Here is a 15,925-nt window from a genome sequence, read left to right on the forward strand (position 1 = left end):
GATGCCCACTCGTGTTCTTGCCTGGAAAATTCCACGGACAGAGGAGCTTGGTGGGCTACAGTCCCTGGGTCCCCAAGAGTCGGACATGACCAAGTGACTGAGCACAAAGAAACAAGAGAAATCCCCTAAAAGAATAATAAACAGAGCTTACCAGTCTACCACACTCTGTGATCAAAAGGGTGGTAATACAAATGCTAACTGAATTAAGAAAATTATCAATAGAAATGCAGACACAGTAAAAAGGAATGGAAAGTATAAAGATAAAACAATCAAGAATAGAATATTCAACTGCTGAAATAAAAGGCAATCTAGAAGCAAAGAACATTCAACTAAATGACAGCAAAGAATGCTTAAGTGGTCTGAAAAATAGAATAATGGAAATCACCCAATCAGAATAGCAGAGAGACCAAAAAAATATAACATACAAGATCTATGGGATAATATAAAGCATGTTCAGTTCAGTTCAGTTGCTCAGTCGTGTCCAACTCTTTGCAACGCCAAGGACTGCAACATGCCAGGCCTCCCTGTCCATCACCAACTCCTGGAGTTTACTCAAACTCATATCCATTGAGTCAGTGATGACATCCAATTGCAAGCCTCTCCAGCTTATTTCTCTACAGAAAACTTTACAGGCCAGAAGGGAGTGGCATGATATAGTTAAAGCCCTACAAGGGAAAAAACTACAATCTAGGATACTCTTACCTGGATTAGAACAGAAGAAGAAATAAAGGACTTCTGAAACAAGTGAAAACTGAAAGAATTCAGCATACTAAACCTACCTTAAAAGGAGAACAGAAAGGTATTTAAAAACACACACACACACACACAAAATCTAAAGGAAATGGAAAAATCCCAAAATGAAAGGCAAATATATTGTAAGAATTGAAAATCATTTAAATAATCCAGTACATAGATTAAAAACAGTCAAAATGGTAAACATGATTATAACTCCAATAGAAGTAGAAGGATATGCATTAAGATATAAAACAGAACACGAAAATCACAAAATGTGGGTGAGGAGTATATAAAAATATAGATCTTTTGGAATGCCTTTAAATTGAATGACTCAGGTTAAAGCAAATAGATATAATTATGTGTCAAATTCTTAAATTCCATGATAACCACAAATCAAAAACAAAATAGATTTATAAAAAAACAAAAAGAAAGGAACTAAAACATACTACAAAGAAAATGAAACCATAAAAGGAAAAAAAAAACAGAACAACAAAAACAACTAGGGCAGAAATGGCGATAAGTACATGCCTAAGAATAATTACTTTAAATAACAACAAACAAAATAATCTGATGAAAAGAAAAGTGGCAAAATCTTCCAAACAAACAAAATTCCAGGTAAATTCTATCAACCATTTAAAGAAGAGATAACATCCATCCTTCTCAAATACTTCCAAAATATTCCAGAGGAAGGAACACTCCTAAGCTCATTCTATGAGGCCACCATCATCCTGATATCAAAAACAAACAAAGATATAACCCCTAAAAAAAAATTGGGGGCAAATATCATTGATGAACATAAACAGAAAAATCCTCAACAAAATACCAGTAAACAGAATCCAACAACACATTAAAAAGATAACACACCATGATCAAGTGGGTTTATTGCAGTGATGAAAGGATTCTTTATACCAAATTAATCAATCTGATACACCATGTTAACAAATAAAAAACATATATAATCATCATCTCATTCAGTCAGTTCAGCCACTCAGTCATGTTCAACTTTTTTTTTTTACAGTGAAAATTCTTTCTTTTTATTTTATTTTTAATTTTATTTATTTATTTATTTTTTTAAGTAGACATTTTTTTTAATTGGAGGTTAATTACTTTACAATATTATATTGGTTTTGCCATACATCAACATGATTTGCAATCCCATGGATTGCAGCATGCCAGGCTTCCCTGTCCATCACCATGTACCAGAGCTTGCTCAAACTCATGTCCATTGAGTAGGTGATGCCATCCAACCATGTCATCCTCTGTCGCCCCCTTCTCCTCCTGCCTTCAATCTTTCCCAGCATCATGGTATTTTCCAATGAGTCAGTTCTTCACATCAGGTGGCCAAATGATTTGAGTTTCAGCTTTAGTAGTCTTTCCAATGAATATGCAGGACTGATTTCCTTTTTTTTTTCTTTTCTTTTTTTTTTAGTTACTTTAGTAAATTTTATTTTATTTTTAAACTTTACAATATTGTATTAGTTTTGCCAAATATCAAAATGAATCCGCCACAGGTATACATGTGTTCCCAATCCTGAACCCTCCTCCCTCCTCCCTCCCCATACCCTCCCTCTGGGTCGTGCCAGTGCACCAGCCCCAAGCATCCAGTATCGTGCATCGAACCTGGACTGGTGACTTCTTTCATACATGATATTATACATGTTTCAATGCCATTCTCCCAAATCTCCCCACCCTCTCCCTCTTCCACAGAGTCCATAAGACTGATCTATACATCAGTGTCTCTTTTGCTGTCTCGTACACAGCGTTATTGTTACCATCTTTCTAAATTCCATATATATGCATTAGTATACTGTATTGGTGTTTTTCTTTCTGGCTTACTTCACTCTGTATAATAGGTTCCAGTTTCATCCATCTCATTAGAACTGATTCAAATGTATTCTTTTTAATGGCTGAGTAATACTCCATTGTATATATGTACCACAGCTTTCTTATCCATTCATCTGCTGATGGGCATCTAGGTTGCTTCCATGTCCTGGCTATTATAAACAGTGCTGCGAGGATTGACTGGTTGGATCTCCTTGCAGTCCAAGGGACTCTCAAGAGTCTTCTCCAGCACCACAGTTCAAAAGCATCAATTCTTCAGCACTCAGCTTTCTTTATAGTCCACAACTCACATCTGTACATGACCACTGGAAAAACCATAACTTTGACTACACAGAACTTTTTTGGCAAAGTAATGTCTCTGCTTTTTCATATGCTGTCTAGGTTGGTCATAGCTTTTCTTCCAAGGAGCAAATGTCTTCTAATTTCATGGCTACAGTCACCATCTGCAGTGATTTTGGAGCCCAAGAAAATAAAATCTGTCTAAAACTCTCTTGGTTTTTCAATGATCCAGCGGATGTTGGCAATTTTATCTCTGGTTCCTCTGCCTTTTCTAAATCCAGCTTGAACAATTGGAATTTTATTGATTGCGTACTGGTAAAGCTTGGCTTGAAGAATTTTGAGCATTACTTTGCTAGCATGTGAGATGAGTGCAGTTGTGAGGTAATTTGAATATTCTTAGCATTGCTTTTCTTTGCGATTGGAATAAAAATTGACCTTTTCCAGTCCTGTGCCCACTGCTGAGTTTTCCAAATTTGCTGGCATATTGAGTGCAGCATTTTCACAGCATCATCTTTTAGGATTTGAAATAGCTCAACTGGAATTCCATCACCTCCACTAGCTTTGTTCATAGTAATGCTTCCTAAGGCCCACTTGACTTTGCACTCCAGTATGTCTGGCTCTAGGTGAGTGATCACACCATTGTGGTTATCTGGGTCATGAAGATTTTTTTGTACAGGTCTTCTGTGTATTCTGCCACCTCTTCTTAATACCTCGCTTCTGTTAGGTCCATACCATTTCTGTCCTTTATTGTGCCCTTCTTTGCATGAAATGTTCCCTTGGTATCTCTAATTTTCTTGAAGAAATCTCTAGTATTTCATATTCTATTATTTTCCTCTATTTCTTTGCACTGATTACTGAGGAAGCCTTTCTTATCTCTCCTTGCTATTCTTTGGAACTTTGTATTCAAATGGGTATATCTTTCCTTTTCTCCTTTGCCTTTAGCTTCTCTTCTTTCAAAAAGAAAAAAAAAAAATCTTTTCACAAAATTCAAATTCATTTAGGCTAAAGACTCTCCAATGAGTGGGTATAGGGAGAAACTATCTGTACATAATAAAGTCCATATATGACAAACCCACAGCAAACATCATTCTCACTGGTGTAAAACAGAAAACATTTCCTCTAAGATCAGGAACAAAACAAGAACTTCTGCTCTCACCACTATTATTCAACATAATTTTGGAAGTTCTAGCCATGTCAATCAGAGAAGAAAAAGAAATAAAATGAATCCAAACTAAAAAGAAGATGTAAAACTGTCATTGTTTCAGATGATATGGTCATGACTCTGCGACCCCATAGATGGCAGCCCACCAGGCTCCCCCGTCCCTGGGATTCTCCAGGCAAGAACACTGGAGTGGGTTGCCATGTCCTTCTCCAATGCATGAAAGTGAAAAGTGAAAGTGAAGTCGCTCAGTCGTATCTGACTCTTAGCGACCCCATGGACTGCAGGCTACCAGGCTCCTCCATTCATGGGATTTTCTAGGCAAGAGTGGGGTGCCATTGCCTTCTCTGGGTACTATACATAGAAAATCCTAAAGATGCCACCAGAAAACTACTAGAGCTCAATGAATTTGGTAAAGTGGCAAAATAAATAAATTTATATTAAAAAAAAGTAATGCACAGAAATCTCTTGCATTTCCATACAATAATGGTCACAGCTCTGAAAGAAAAATTAAAGAAACAATCCCATTTATCCTTGCAACAAAAAGAATAAAATACCTAGGAATAAACCTACTTAAGGAGGCAAAAGACCTTTACTCAGAAAACTATACAACACTGATGAAAGACATCAAAGATGAAAGAAACAGATGGAGAGATGAGCAATGTTCTTGGATAGAAAGAATCAATACTGTGAAAATGATTACACTACCCAAAGCAATCTACAGATTGAGTACAATCCCTATCAAATTACCAATGGCTTTTTCACAGAATTAAAACAAAAAATTACAATTCATATGAAAACACAAAAGATAAAGCAATCTTGAGAGAGAAGAACAGAGCTGGACAATCAGGCTTCCTGGCTTCAGACTATACTACAAAGCTACAGTAATAACTCAGTATGATACTGACACAAAAAAGAAATATAGATCAATAGAACAGGATAGAAAGCCCAGAGATAAATCCACATACCTATGCTCAATTAATCTATGATGAAGGAGACAAGAAATACAATGGAGAAAAGACAATCTCTTCAGCAAGTGGTGCTGGGAAAACTGAACAGCTACATGTTAAATAATGAAATTAGAACACTCCCTAACACAATATACAAAAGTAAACCCAAAGTGGATTAGAAACCTAATGTAAGGCCAGATACTATAAAACTTGGAGGAACACAGGCAGAACACTTCTTGACATAAATCACAGCAAGATCTTTTTAAACCACATCCTACTATGCTCAAGTCTTTGACTGTGGATCACAACAAACTGTGGAAAAGAGGTGAGAGTGCCAGAACACCTTACGTGTCTCCAGAGAAACCTGTATGTGGGTCAAGAAGCAACAGTTAGAACCAGACAGGGAACAACTGACTGGTACAAAATTGGGAAAGGAATATGACAAGGCTATACATTGCCATTCTGCTTATTTAACTTATATGCAGAATACATCATATGAAATGCCAGGCTGGATGAATCATAAGCTGGAATCAAGATTGCTGGGAGAAATAACAACCTCAGATATGCAGGTGATACCACTGTAATGCCAGAAAGCAAAGAGGAACTAAAGAGCCTCTTGATGAGGGTGAAAAAGGAGAATGGGAAATCCGGCTTGAAATTTAATATACAAAAAACTAAGATCATGGCATCCAGTCCCATCAGTTGATGGCAAATAGAAGGGAAAAAAGTGGAAACAGTGCCAGATTTTCTTTTCCTGAGCTCCAAAATCACTGCAGACTGTGAGTGCAGCAATGAAATTGAGAGACATTTGCTCCTTAAAAGGAAAGATATGATAAACCTAGACAGTGTATTAAAAAGCAGAGACATCACTTTGCTGACAAAGGTCCATATAGTCAAAGCTATGGTTTTTCTGGCAGTCATGTATGGATGTGATTATAAAGAAGTCTGAGCACCGAAGAATTGATGCTTTCATATTGTGGTGCTAGAAAAGACCCTTGAGAGTCTCTTGGACTGGAAGGAGATCAAACCAGTCAAACAAATCTGAATATTCATTGGAAGGACTGATGATGCAAACAGCTGACTCATTGGAAAAGACCCTGATGCTGGGAAAGACTGAAGGCAAAACTTGAAGGAGGTGGCAAAAGGTGAACTGGTTAGATAGCATCACGGATTTGATGGACATGAATTTGAGCAAACTCTAGGAGATAGTGGAAGACAGAGGAACCTGGCATGCTACAGTCCATGGAGTCACAAAGAGTTAGACACTACTTAGTGACTGAACAGCAACAGAGTAAGAAAAATAAAAGCAAAAGTAAACACAATGGGACTCAAAAGCTTTTGTACAGCAAAGGAAACTGTAAACAAGATGAAAAGACAACCCTCAGAATGAGAGAAAATATTTGCAAATAAAGCAACTCACAAGGAATTAGTCTCCAAAATATAAAAAAGCACATTCAGCTCAATATCACAAAAAGAAACAACCCAGTCAAAAAATGCATGCAAGACCGAAATAGGTATTTCTCCAAAGAAGACATACAAATGGCTAAAAAGCACATGAAAAGATGCTCAACATAATTAATTATTATAGAAATGAAGATTAAAGCTACAGTGTGGTATCATCTCACACCAGTCAGAATGGCCATGATCAAAAAATCTACAAACAATAAATGCTGGGGAGGGTGTGGAAAAAAGGGAACCCTCTTGCACTCTTAGGGGAATGTAAGTAAGTTGATACAGCCATTATGGAGAACAGTATGGAGGATCTTTAAAAAACTAAAAATAGAACTACCATATGATGTAACAATACCAGTACTGGGCCATATACCCTGAAAAAATCCTAATTCAAAGAGACATATGCACCCCAATGTTCATTGCAGCATTATTTATAATAGCCGTGACATGAAAGCAACCTAAATATCCATTGACAAATGAATGGATAAAAAAATTGTGGTACACATATACAATGGAATATTACTCAGTCATAAAAAGAAAACAATCAGGTCATTTGTGGAAGACCTAGAATCTGTTACACAGAGTGAAGTCAGAAAGATAAAAACACATATTGTATATTAACACATATATGTGGACTATACAAAAACAGTACAGATAAACCTATGGAACAGAGATGCAGACATAGAAAGTGGATGTTTAGACATAGGGTTGATGGCTGGAGGGATGACCTGGAAGATTAAGACTGACATAAATACACTGTAGGCTGTCAGGTTCCTCTGTCTATGGAATTCCCCAGAAAAGAATAATGGAGTGGGTAGACATTCTCTTCTCCAGGGGATCTTGACCCAGGGATCAAATCTGGGTCTCCCATATTGCAGGCAGATTCTTTACTATCTGAGGTACCAGTGAAGTTCATAAATACATGTGCATGCCTGCGTGCTAAGTCATTTCAGTCATGTCTGACTCTTTGCAACCCTATTGGACTACAGTCAGCCAAGCTCCTCTGTCCATGGGATTCTCCAGGCAAGAATATTTGCGTGGGTTGCCATGCCCTTCTCCAGGGACACTTTCCAATCCAGGGATTGAACTTGCATCTCTTATATCTCCTGCATTTGCAAGAATGTTCTTTACTGCCACCTTGGAAGCCCTATAAATACACTGTTGCTGCTGTTGCTCAGTCGCTTCAGTCGTGTCCGGCTCTGTGTGACCCCATAGATGGCAGCCCACGAGGCTCCGCTGTCCCTGGGATTCTCCAGGCAAGAACACTGGAGTGGGTTGCCATTGCCTTCTCCAATGCACTACCATGTATGAAATAGAGAGTGAGAACAGGCAATAAAGTGCAGGGAGCTCAGCTCAATGTCCTGTGATGACTGACATGGGTAGGGTGGTGGGAGGTGGGAGTGAGGTCCATAAGGAAAGGGATATATGTATACTTAGAGCTGATTCACTTCATTGTACAGTAGAAACTAACACAACACTGTAAAACAAATATACCTCAATTAAAAGAAACATCATACACAAAAATAAACTCAAAATGGATTGAAGATCTAAATGTAAGACCAGAAACTATAAAACTCCTAGAGGAGAACATAGGCAAAACACTCCCCGACATACATCACAGCAGGATCCTCTATGACCCACCTCTCAGAATATTGGAAATAAAAGCAAAAATAAACAAATGGGACCTAATTAAACTTAAAAGCTTCTGCACAACAAAGGAAACTATAAGCAAGGTGAAAAGATAGCCTTCAGAATGGGAGAAAATAATAGCAAATGAAGCAACTGACAAACAACTAATCTCAAAAATATACAAGCAACTCCTACAGCTCAATTCCAGAAAAATAAATGACCCAATCAAAAAGTGGGCCAAAGAACTAAATAGACATTTCTCCAAAGAAGACATACAGATGGCTAACAAACACATGAGAAGATGCTCAACATCACTCATTATCAGAGAAATGCAAATCAAAACCACTGTGAGGTACCATTTCACGCCGGTCAGAATGGCTGCGATCCAAAAGTCTACAAGCAATAAATGCTGGAGAGGGTGTGGAGAAAAGGGAACTCTCTTACACTGTTGGTGAGAATGCAAACTAATACAGCAACTAAGAGGAACAGTGTGGAGATTTCTTAAAAAGCTGGAAATAGAACTGCCTTATGACCCAGCAATCCCACTGCTGGGCATACACACTGAGGAAACCAGAATTGAAAGAGATACGTGTACCCCAATGTTCATCGCAGCACTGTTTATAATAGCCAGGACATGGAAGCAACCTAGATGTCCATCAGTAGATGAATGGATAAGAAAGCTGTGGTACATATACACAATGGAGTATTACTCAGCCATTAAAAAGAATACATTTGAATCAGTTCTGATGAGGTGGATGAAACTGGAGCCTATTATACAGAGTGAAGTAAGCCAGAAGGAAAAACAGCAATACAGTATACTAACGCATATATATGGAATTTAGAAAGATGATAACAATAACCCTATATACGAGACAGCAAAAGAGACACTGATGTATAGAACAGTCTTTTGGACTCTGTGGGAGAGGGAGAGGGTAGGATGATTTGGGAGAATGGCATTGAAACATGTGTAATATCATATATTAAACAAGTCGCCAGTCCAGGTTCAATGCACGATACTGGATGCTTGGGGCTGGTGCACTGGGACGACCCAGAGGGATGGTACGGGGAGGGAGGATAGAGGAGGGTTCAGGATTGGGAACACGTGTATATCTGTGGCAGATTCATATTGATATATGGCAAAACCAATACAATATTGTAAAGTTTAAAAAAATACAAAAAAAGAAAAGAAACAAAAACGGTTTGCAATATACTGCCTGAAAGAGATCCACTTCAGGGCAAAATACAGAATACAGTGATGTGATGGAAAAGGATATTACACGCACAGGGAAATGATGAGAATGTGGGAGTAGCAATATTCATATAAAACAAACTAAACTTTAAAACACAGGTATAGACAAAGATAAAGAAGGGCATTATATAATGATAAATGTATCAATTCAGTAAGAATATTACACTTATTAATCTCTATACACCAAATAGAGGGGCAACTAAAGCAAATATTGTAAAGCGGATATTAACAAATCGATCAGTTCAGTTCAGTTCAGTCGCTCAGTTCAGTTCAGTTCAGTCTGGCTCTTTGTGACCCCATGGACTGCAGGACACCAGGATTCCCTGTCCATCACCAATGCCTGGAGCTTGCTCAAACTCATGTCCATCAAGTCGGTGATGCCATCTAACTATCTCATTCTCTGTTGTCCCCTTCTCCTCCTGTCTTCAGTCTTTCCCAGCCTCAGGGTCTTTTCCAAAGAATCAGTTCTTTGTATCACATGGCCAAAGGATTGAACTTTCAGCTTCAGCATCAGTCCTTCCAAGGAATATTCACGGCTGATTTCCTTTAGGATTGACTGGTTGGATCTCCTTGCAGTCCAAGGGACTCTCAAGAGTCTTCTCCAACACCGCAGGTCAAAAGCATCAATTCCTCAGCACTCAGCTTTCTTTATAGTCCAACTCTCACATTCATACATGACTCCTAGAAAAAACCATAGCTTTGACCAGACCCTTTTTGGCAAAATAATGTCTCTGCTTTTTAGTATGCTGTCTAGGTTGGTCATAGCTTCTCTTCCAAGGAGCAAGTGTCTTTTAATTTCATGGTTGCAGTCACCATCTACAATGATTTTGGAGCCTGAAAAAATAACATCTGTCACTGTTTCCATTGTTTCCTCAGCTATTTGCCATGAAGTGATGGGACTGGATGCAATGATCTTAGTTTTCTGAATGTTGAATTTTAAGCCTAGTTTTTCACTCTCTTCTTTCACTTTCATCAAGAGGCTCTTTAGTTCTTCGCTTTGTGCCACAAGGGTGGAGTCATCCGTGTATCTAAGGTTACTGATATTTCTCCTGGCAATCTTGATTCCAGCTTGTGCTTCATTCAAGCCAGCATTTCACATAATGTGCCATGAATATAAGTTAAATAAGCAGGATGATAATATACAGCCTTGATGTACTCCTTTCCTGATTTGGAACCAGTCTGTTGTTCCATGTCCAGTTCTAAGTGTTGCTTCTCGACCTGCATACAGATTTCTCAGGAGGCAAGTCAGGTGATCTGGTATTACCATCTTTTAAGAATTTTCTACAGTCTGTTGTGATCCACACAGTCAAAGACTTTGGTGTAGTCAATAAAGCAGAAGGAGAATCTTGTTTTCTAGTCAATAAAGCAGAAATCAAATCACAAAATCTATGGGATGTAGCAAAACAGCTGTAGGAGGTTCACAGAGATACAGGTGTTCCTGAAGAAAAGAAAAAAAATTTCAACAACCTAATCTATCACCTAAAAGAATTAGAGAAATAAGAAAAAACAAGCCCAAAGTCAGAAGAAGGAAGGAAATTAAGATCAGAGAGAAAATAAATAACACAAAGTTCAAAAACCAAGAGAAATGATAAATATAACCAAGAGTTGGCTTTTTGAAGAGATTAAGAAAAAAAGATCAACAAGACCCCTAGTAAGGCTCACCAGGAAGAAAAACAAGGACCCAAAAATCAAAGTAAGTATTGAAAGAGGAGAAATAACAACCCATACAATAGAAATACCCTCAAAGTCCTATCAGAATGCTGCTGCTGCTAAGTCGCTTCAGTCGTGTCCGACTCTGTGCGACCCCATAGACGGCAGCCCACCAGGCTCCCTCATCCCTAGGATTCTCCAGGCAAGAACACTGGAGGGGATTGCCATTTCCTTCTCCAATGCGTGAAAGCGAAGTCGTTCAGTCGAGTCCGACTCTTTGCGACCCTATGGACTGCAGCCTACCAGGCTCCTCCGTCCATGGGATTTTCCAGGCAAGAGTACTAGAGTGGGTTCAACAGTTAAATGTCAACAAACTGGACAACCTAGAAGCAAAGGACAGGATTCTAGAAATATACAGCTTGCCAAGACCAAGAAAAGAAGAAATAGATGATCTGAACAGATGAAACTTCTGAAGCAAAATAGACTCTCTAATCACACACACACACACATACACACAAAACACCACCCAGGAATAAATAGTCCAGGACCAGAGTGCTTCATTGGGGAATTCTGGTAAGTATACAAAGAACTTGCAACTATCTTTCTTGAACTATTCCAAAAAACTGAAGAAGAGAGAATACTCCCAAATTTATCCTATGGTACCACCATCACCCTGATACAAAAACTAGACAAAGAAACTACAAAAAAGAAAATGACAGTCCAGTATCTTTGATTAATATAGATGCAAAAATCTGAAAATATTAGAAAAATGAATTCAACAATACATAAGTATCAACCATGATCAAGTTGGATTCATTCCAGTGTCACAAGAATGAACCCACATATGTAAACAAATGTAATACATCACATTAACAAAAGGAAAGAAAAAAAATACCTGATAATCTCACTAGATGCAGAAAAAACATTTGACAAAATTCAACATCTATTCAAATAAAAAGTTTCACCAATGTAGGTATAGAGGGAACAAATCTCAACATAGGCCATTTTTGAGAAACTCAGCCAATATCATACTTAAAGGTTAAAAGCTGAAAAACACACCTGCTAAATTTAGAAAAAAACATGAAAAGGATGCCTATTCTCACCACTTCACTTAATACAGTATTGGAAGTCTTTGCCACACCAATAAGACAATAAAAGAAATAAAAGTTATCCAGACTGATAAGGAAGAAGTAAAACTCTCTCTTTGCAGATGACACAATATTCTATATAGAGAACCACAAAGTCACCACCCAAAAACTATTAGAATAAATTCTGCAAGGTATTAGAAAGCAGGATTAATATATAGAAATCTGTTATGTTTCTTTACACTAATGAAATATCAGTGGGTATCCAACCAGTCCATTCTAAAGGAGATCAGCCCTGGGTGTTCTTTGGAAGGAATGATGCTAAAGCTGAAACTCCAGTACTTTGGCCACCTCATGCGAAGAGTTGACTCATTGGAAAAGGCTCTGATGCTGGGAGGGATTGGGGGCAGGAGGAAAAGGGGACGACAGAGGATGAGATGGCTGGATGGCATCACGGACTAGATGGACGTGAGTTTGAGTGAACTCTGGGAGATGGTGATGGATAGGGAGGCCTGGCGTGCTGCAATTCATGGGATTGCAAAGAGTCAGACATGACTGAGCAACTGAACTGAACTGAACTGAGAGTTTAAAAAATCCCATTTTAAGTTACATTTATAAAAATAAAATACCTAGTAACAAAATTAACCAAGGATGTGAAAAATCTATACTCTAAATACTGGAAAACATTGATAAAGAAAATTGATAATGTAAATAAATGGAAAGATATCCTACATTTTGGATTAGAATAATTAATCTTATTAAAGTAGCACTCATCTTACACACTAGCAAAGTAATGCTCAAAATTCTCCAGGCAAAGCTTCAATAGTACATGAACTGTGAACTTCCAGACATTCAAGCTGGATTTAGAAAAGGCAGAGGAACCAGAGATCAAATTGCCAACATCCACTGGATCACTGAAAAAGCAAGAGAGTTCCTATGCTAAAGCCTTTGACTATGTAGATCACAACAAACTGTGGAAAATTCTTCAAGAGATGGGAATACAAGACCATCTGACCTGCCTCCTGAGAAATCTATATGCAGGTCAATAAGCAACACTTAGAACTGGACATGGAAAAACAGACTGGTTCCAAATCAGGAAAGGAGTATGTCAAGGCTGTATATTGTCACCCTGCTTATTTAACTTATATGCAGAGCACATCATGCAAAATGCTGGGCTGGATGAAGCACAAGCTAGAATCAAGATTGCTGGGAGAAATATCAATAACCTTGGAAATGCAGATGACACCACCCTTATGGCAGAAAGTGAAGAAAAACTAAAGAGCCTCGTAATGAAAGTGAACAAAGAGAGTGAAAAAGCTGGCTTAAAAATCAACATTCGGAAACCTAAGATCATTGCATCTGGTTCCATCACTTCATGGCAAATAGCTGGGAAAACAATGGAAACAGTGACAGATATTATTTTTTGGGGCTCCAAAATCACTGCAGATGGTGACTGCAGCTATGAAATTAAAAGACACTTGCTCCTTGGAAGAGAAGCTATGACTAATCTAGACAGCATGCTAAAAAGCAGAGACATTACTTTGCCAAAAAGGGTCTGGTCAAAGCTATGGTTTTTCTAGGAGTCATGTATGAATGTGAGAGTTGGACTATAAAGAAAGCTGAGTGCCGAGGAATTGATGCTTTTGACCTGCGGTGTTGGAGAAGACTCTTGAGAGTCCCTTGGACTGCAAGGAGATCCAACCAGTCAATCCTAAAGGAAATCAGCCGTGAATATTCCTTGGAAGGACTGATGCTGAAGCTGAAAGTTCAATCCTTTGGCCATGTGATACAAAGAACTGATTCTTTGGAAAAGACCCTGAGGCTGGGAAAGACTGAAGACAGGAGGAGAAGGGGACAACAGAGAATGAGATAGTTAGATGGCATCACCGACTTGATGGACATGAGCAAGCTCCAGGCGTTGGTGATGGATAGGAAATCCTGGTGTCCTGCAGTCCATGGGTCACAAAGAGCCGGACACGACTGAGCAACTGAACTGACTGACTGAGCAATCCTACTGTAAGTAATCTACAGATTTAATGCAATACCTATGAAAATATCAATGACACTTTCTACTCAGAACTATAACAAATAATTCCAATATTCATATGGAAGCACCAAATACTGAGAATGGTCAAAGCAATTACAGGAAAAAAGAAAGCTAGATGTATAACCGGATAAAGCAATGGCACCCCACTCCAGTACTCTTGCCTGGAAAATCTCATGGATAGAGAAGCTGGGTAGGCTGCAGTCCATGGGGTCGCTAAGAGTTGGACACAACTGAGTGATTTCACTTTCACTTCTCGCTTTCATGCACTGGAGAAGGAAATGGCAACCCACTGCAGTGTTCTTGCCTGGAGAATCCCAGGGATGGGGGAGCCTGGTGTGCTGCCATCTATGGGGTCGCACAGAGTTGGACACGACTGAAGTGACATAGCGGCGGCAGCAGCAGCAGATACATAACCCTTCCAGACTTCATGTTATACTACAAAGGTACATAACCAAAATAGTGTGATACTGGCACAAAAACAGACATATAGATCTAGGGAACAGAATACAGAGCCCAGACATAAACCTGTGTACCCATGGTAAATTGATCTATGACAATGGAAGCAAGAATATACAATGAAGAAATGAAGAAAAGACAGTCTGGTCAGCAAATATTGATTGGAAAGCTGAGCAGCTACATGTAAATCAATGAACACTCCCTTATACCATACACACAAATAAATTCAAAATGGTTTAAAGTCCTAAATATCAGACATGACATAATAAAACTCCTGGAAGAGAACATAGGTAAAACATTCTTTGATAAAAATCCCAGCAATATTTTCTTAGATCAGTCTTCTAATGCGAAAGAAATAAAAGAAATAATAAACAGATGAGGTCTAGTTAAATTTAAAAGCTTTTGAAAGCAAAGGAAACCATCAACAAAATGAGAAAAACATTGTATGCAATGGGAGGAAATATGTTGTACTAACAAAATTAATGTCCAAAATATAAAAATAGCTCTGACTCAAAATTAAAAAAAAACAAGAAATGGACAGAAGACTTAAATAGACACTTCCCCCCACCAAAGGAGACATAAAATGACCAACAGGCACATGAAAAGATGTTCAGCATTGCTAATTTTTATAGAAATACAAATAAAAATCACAAAGAGCTTTCACTTCATACTGGTCAGAAAGATATCACGAAAAAGTCAACAATTTCAATACTTATAACTGGTCGGTTCATATTTTCTACTTCTTCTTGGTTCAGTTATATACCCAGGAAGAAGCAGAAAATATGAACAGACCAGATATGAATTCTGAAATTGAAGCTGTGATTAAAAATCTTCCAACAAATAAATGTCAAGGACCAGATGCTTTCATAGAAGTTTCTATCAAACATTTAGAGAAGAGTTAACACCTAACCTTCTGATGTGCTCAATTGCTTACTCATGTCCCACTCTTTTGCAACCCCCATGGACTGTAGCCAACCAGGCTTCTCGGTCATGGGATTTTCCCAGCAAGAATACTGGAGCAGTTTGCCATTTCCTCTTCCAGGGGATCATCCTGTCCAAGGGATTATACCCATGTCTCCTGTGTCTCCTGCATTGGCAGGTAGATTCCTTACCACTGAGCCATCTGGGAGGTCAACTTGAAACTTTCCCCCCAAATTTTAAAGGCTAATTCCACAAAGCCACTGTCATGGTGATACCAAAGCAGACAAAGATATACCACCACACCCCCCCACCAAATTACAGGTCATTATCACTGACGAGCATAGACACAGAAATCATCAACAGAATACTAGCAAGCAGAATCAAACAACACATTAAAAGGATTGTACACCATAATGAAGTAGGGTTAATTTCAGGGATGCAAGAATTTATCAATATCTGCAGATAAATTAG

Source organism: Bos taurus, chromosome 11, assembly GCF_002263795.3.
Source record: "Bos taurus isolate L1 Dominette 01449 registration number 42190680 breed Hereford chromosome 11, ARS-UCD2.0, whole genome shotgun sequence".
NCBI lineage: Eukaryota > Metazoa > Chordata > Mammalia > Artiodactyla > Bovidae > Bos > Bos taurus.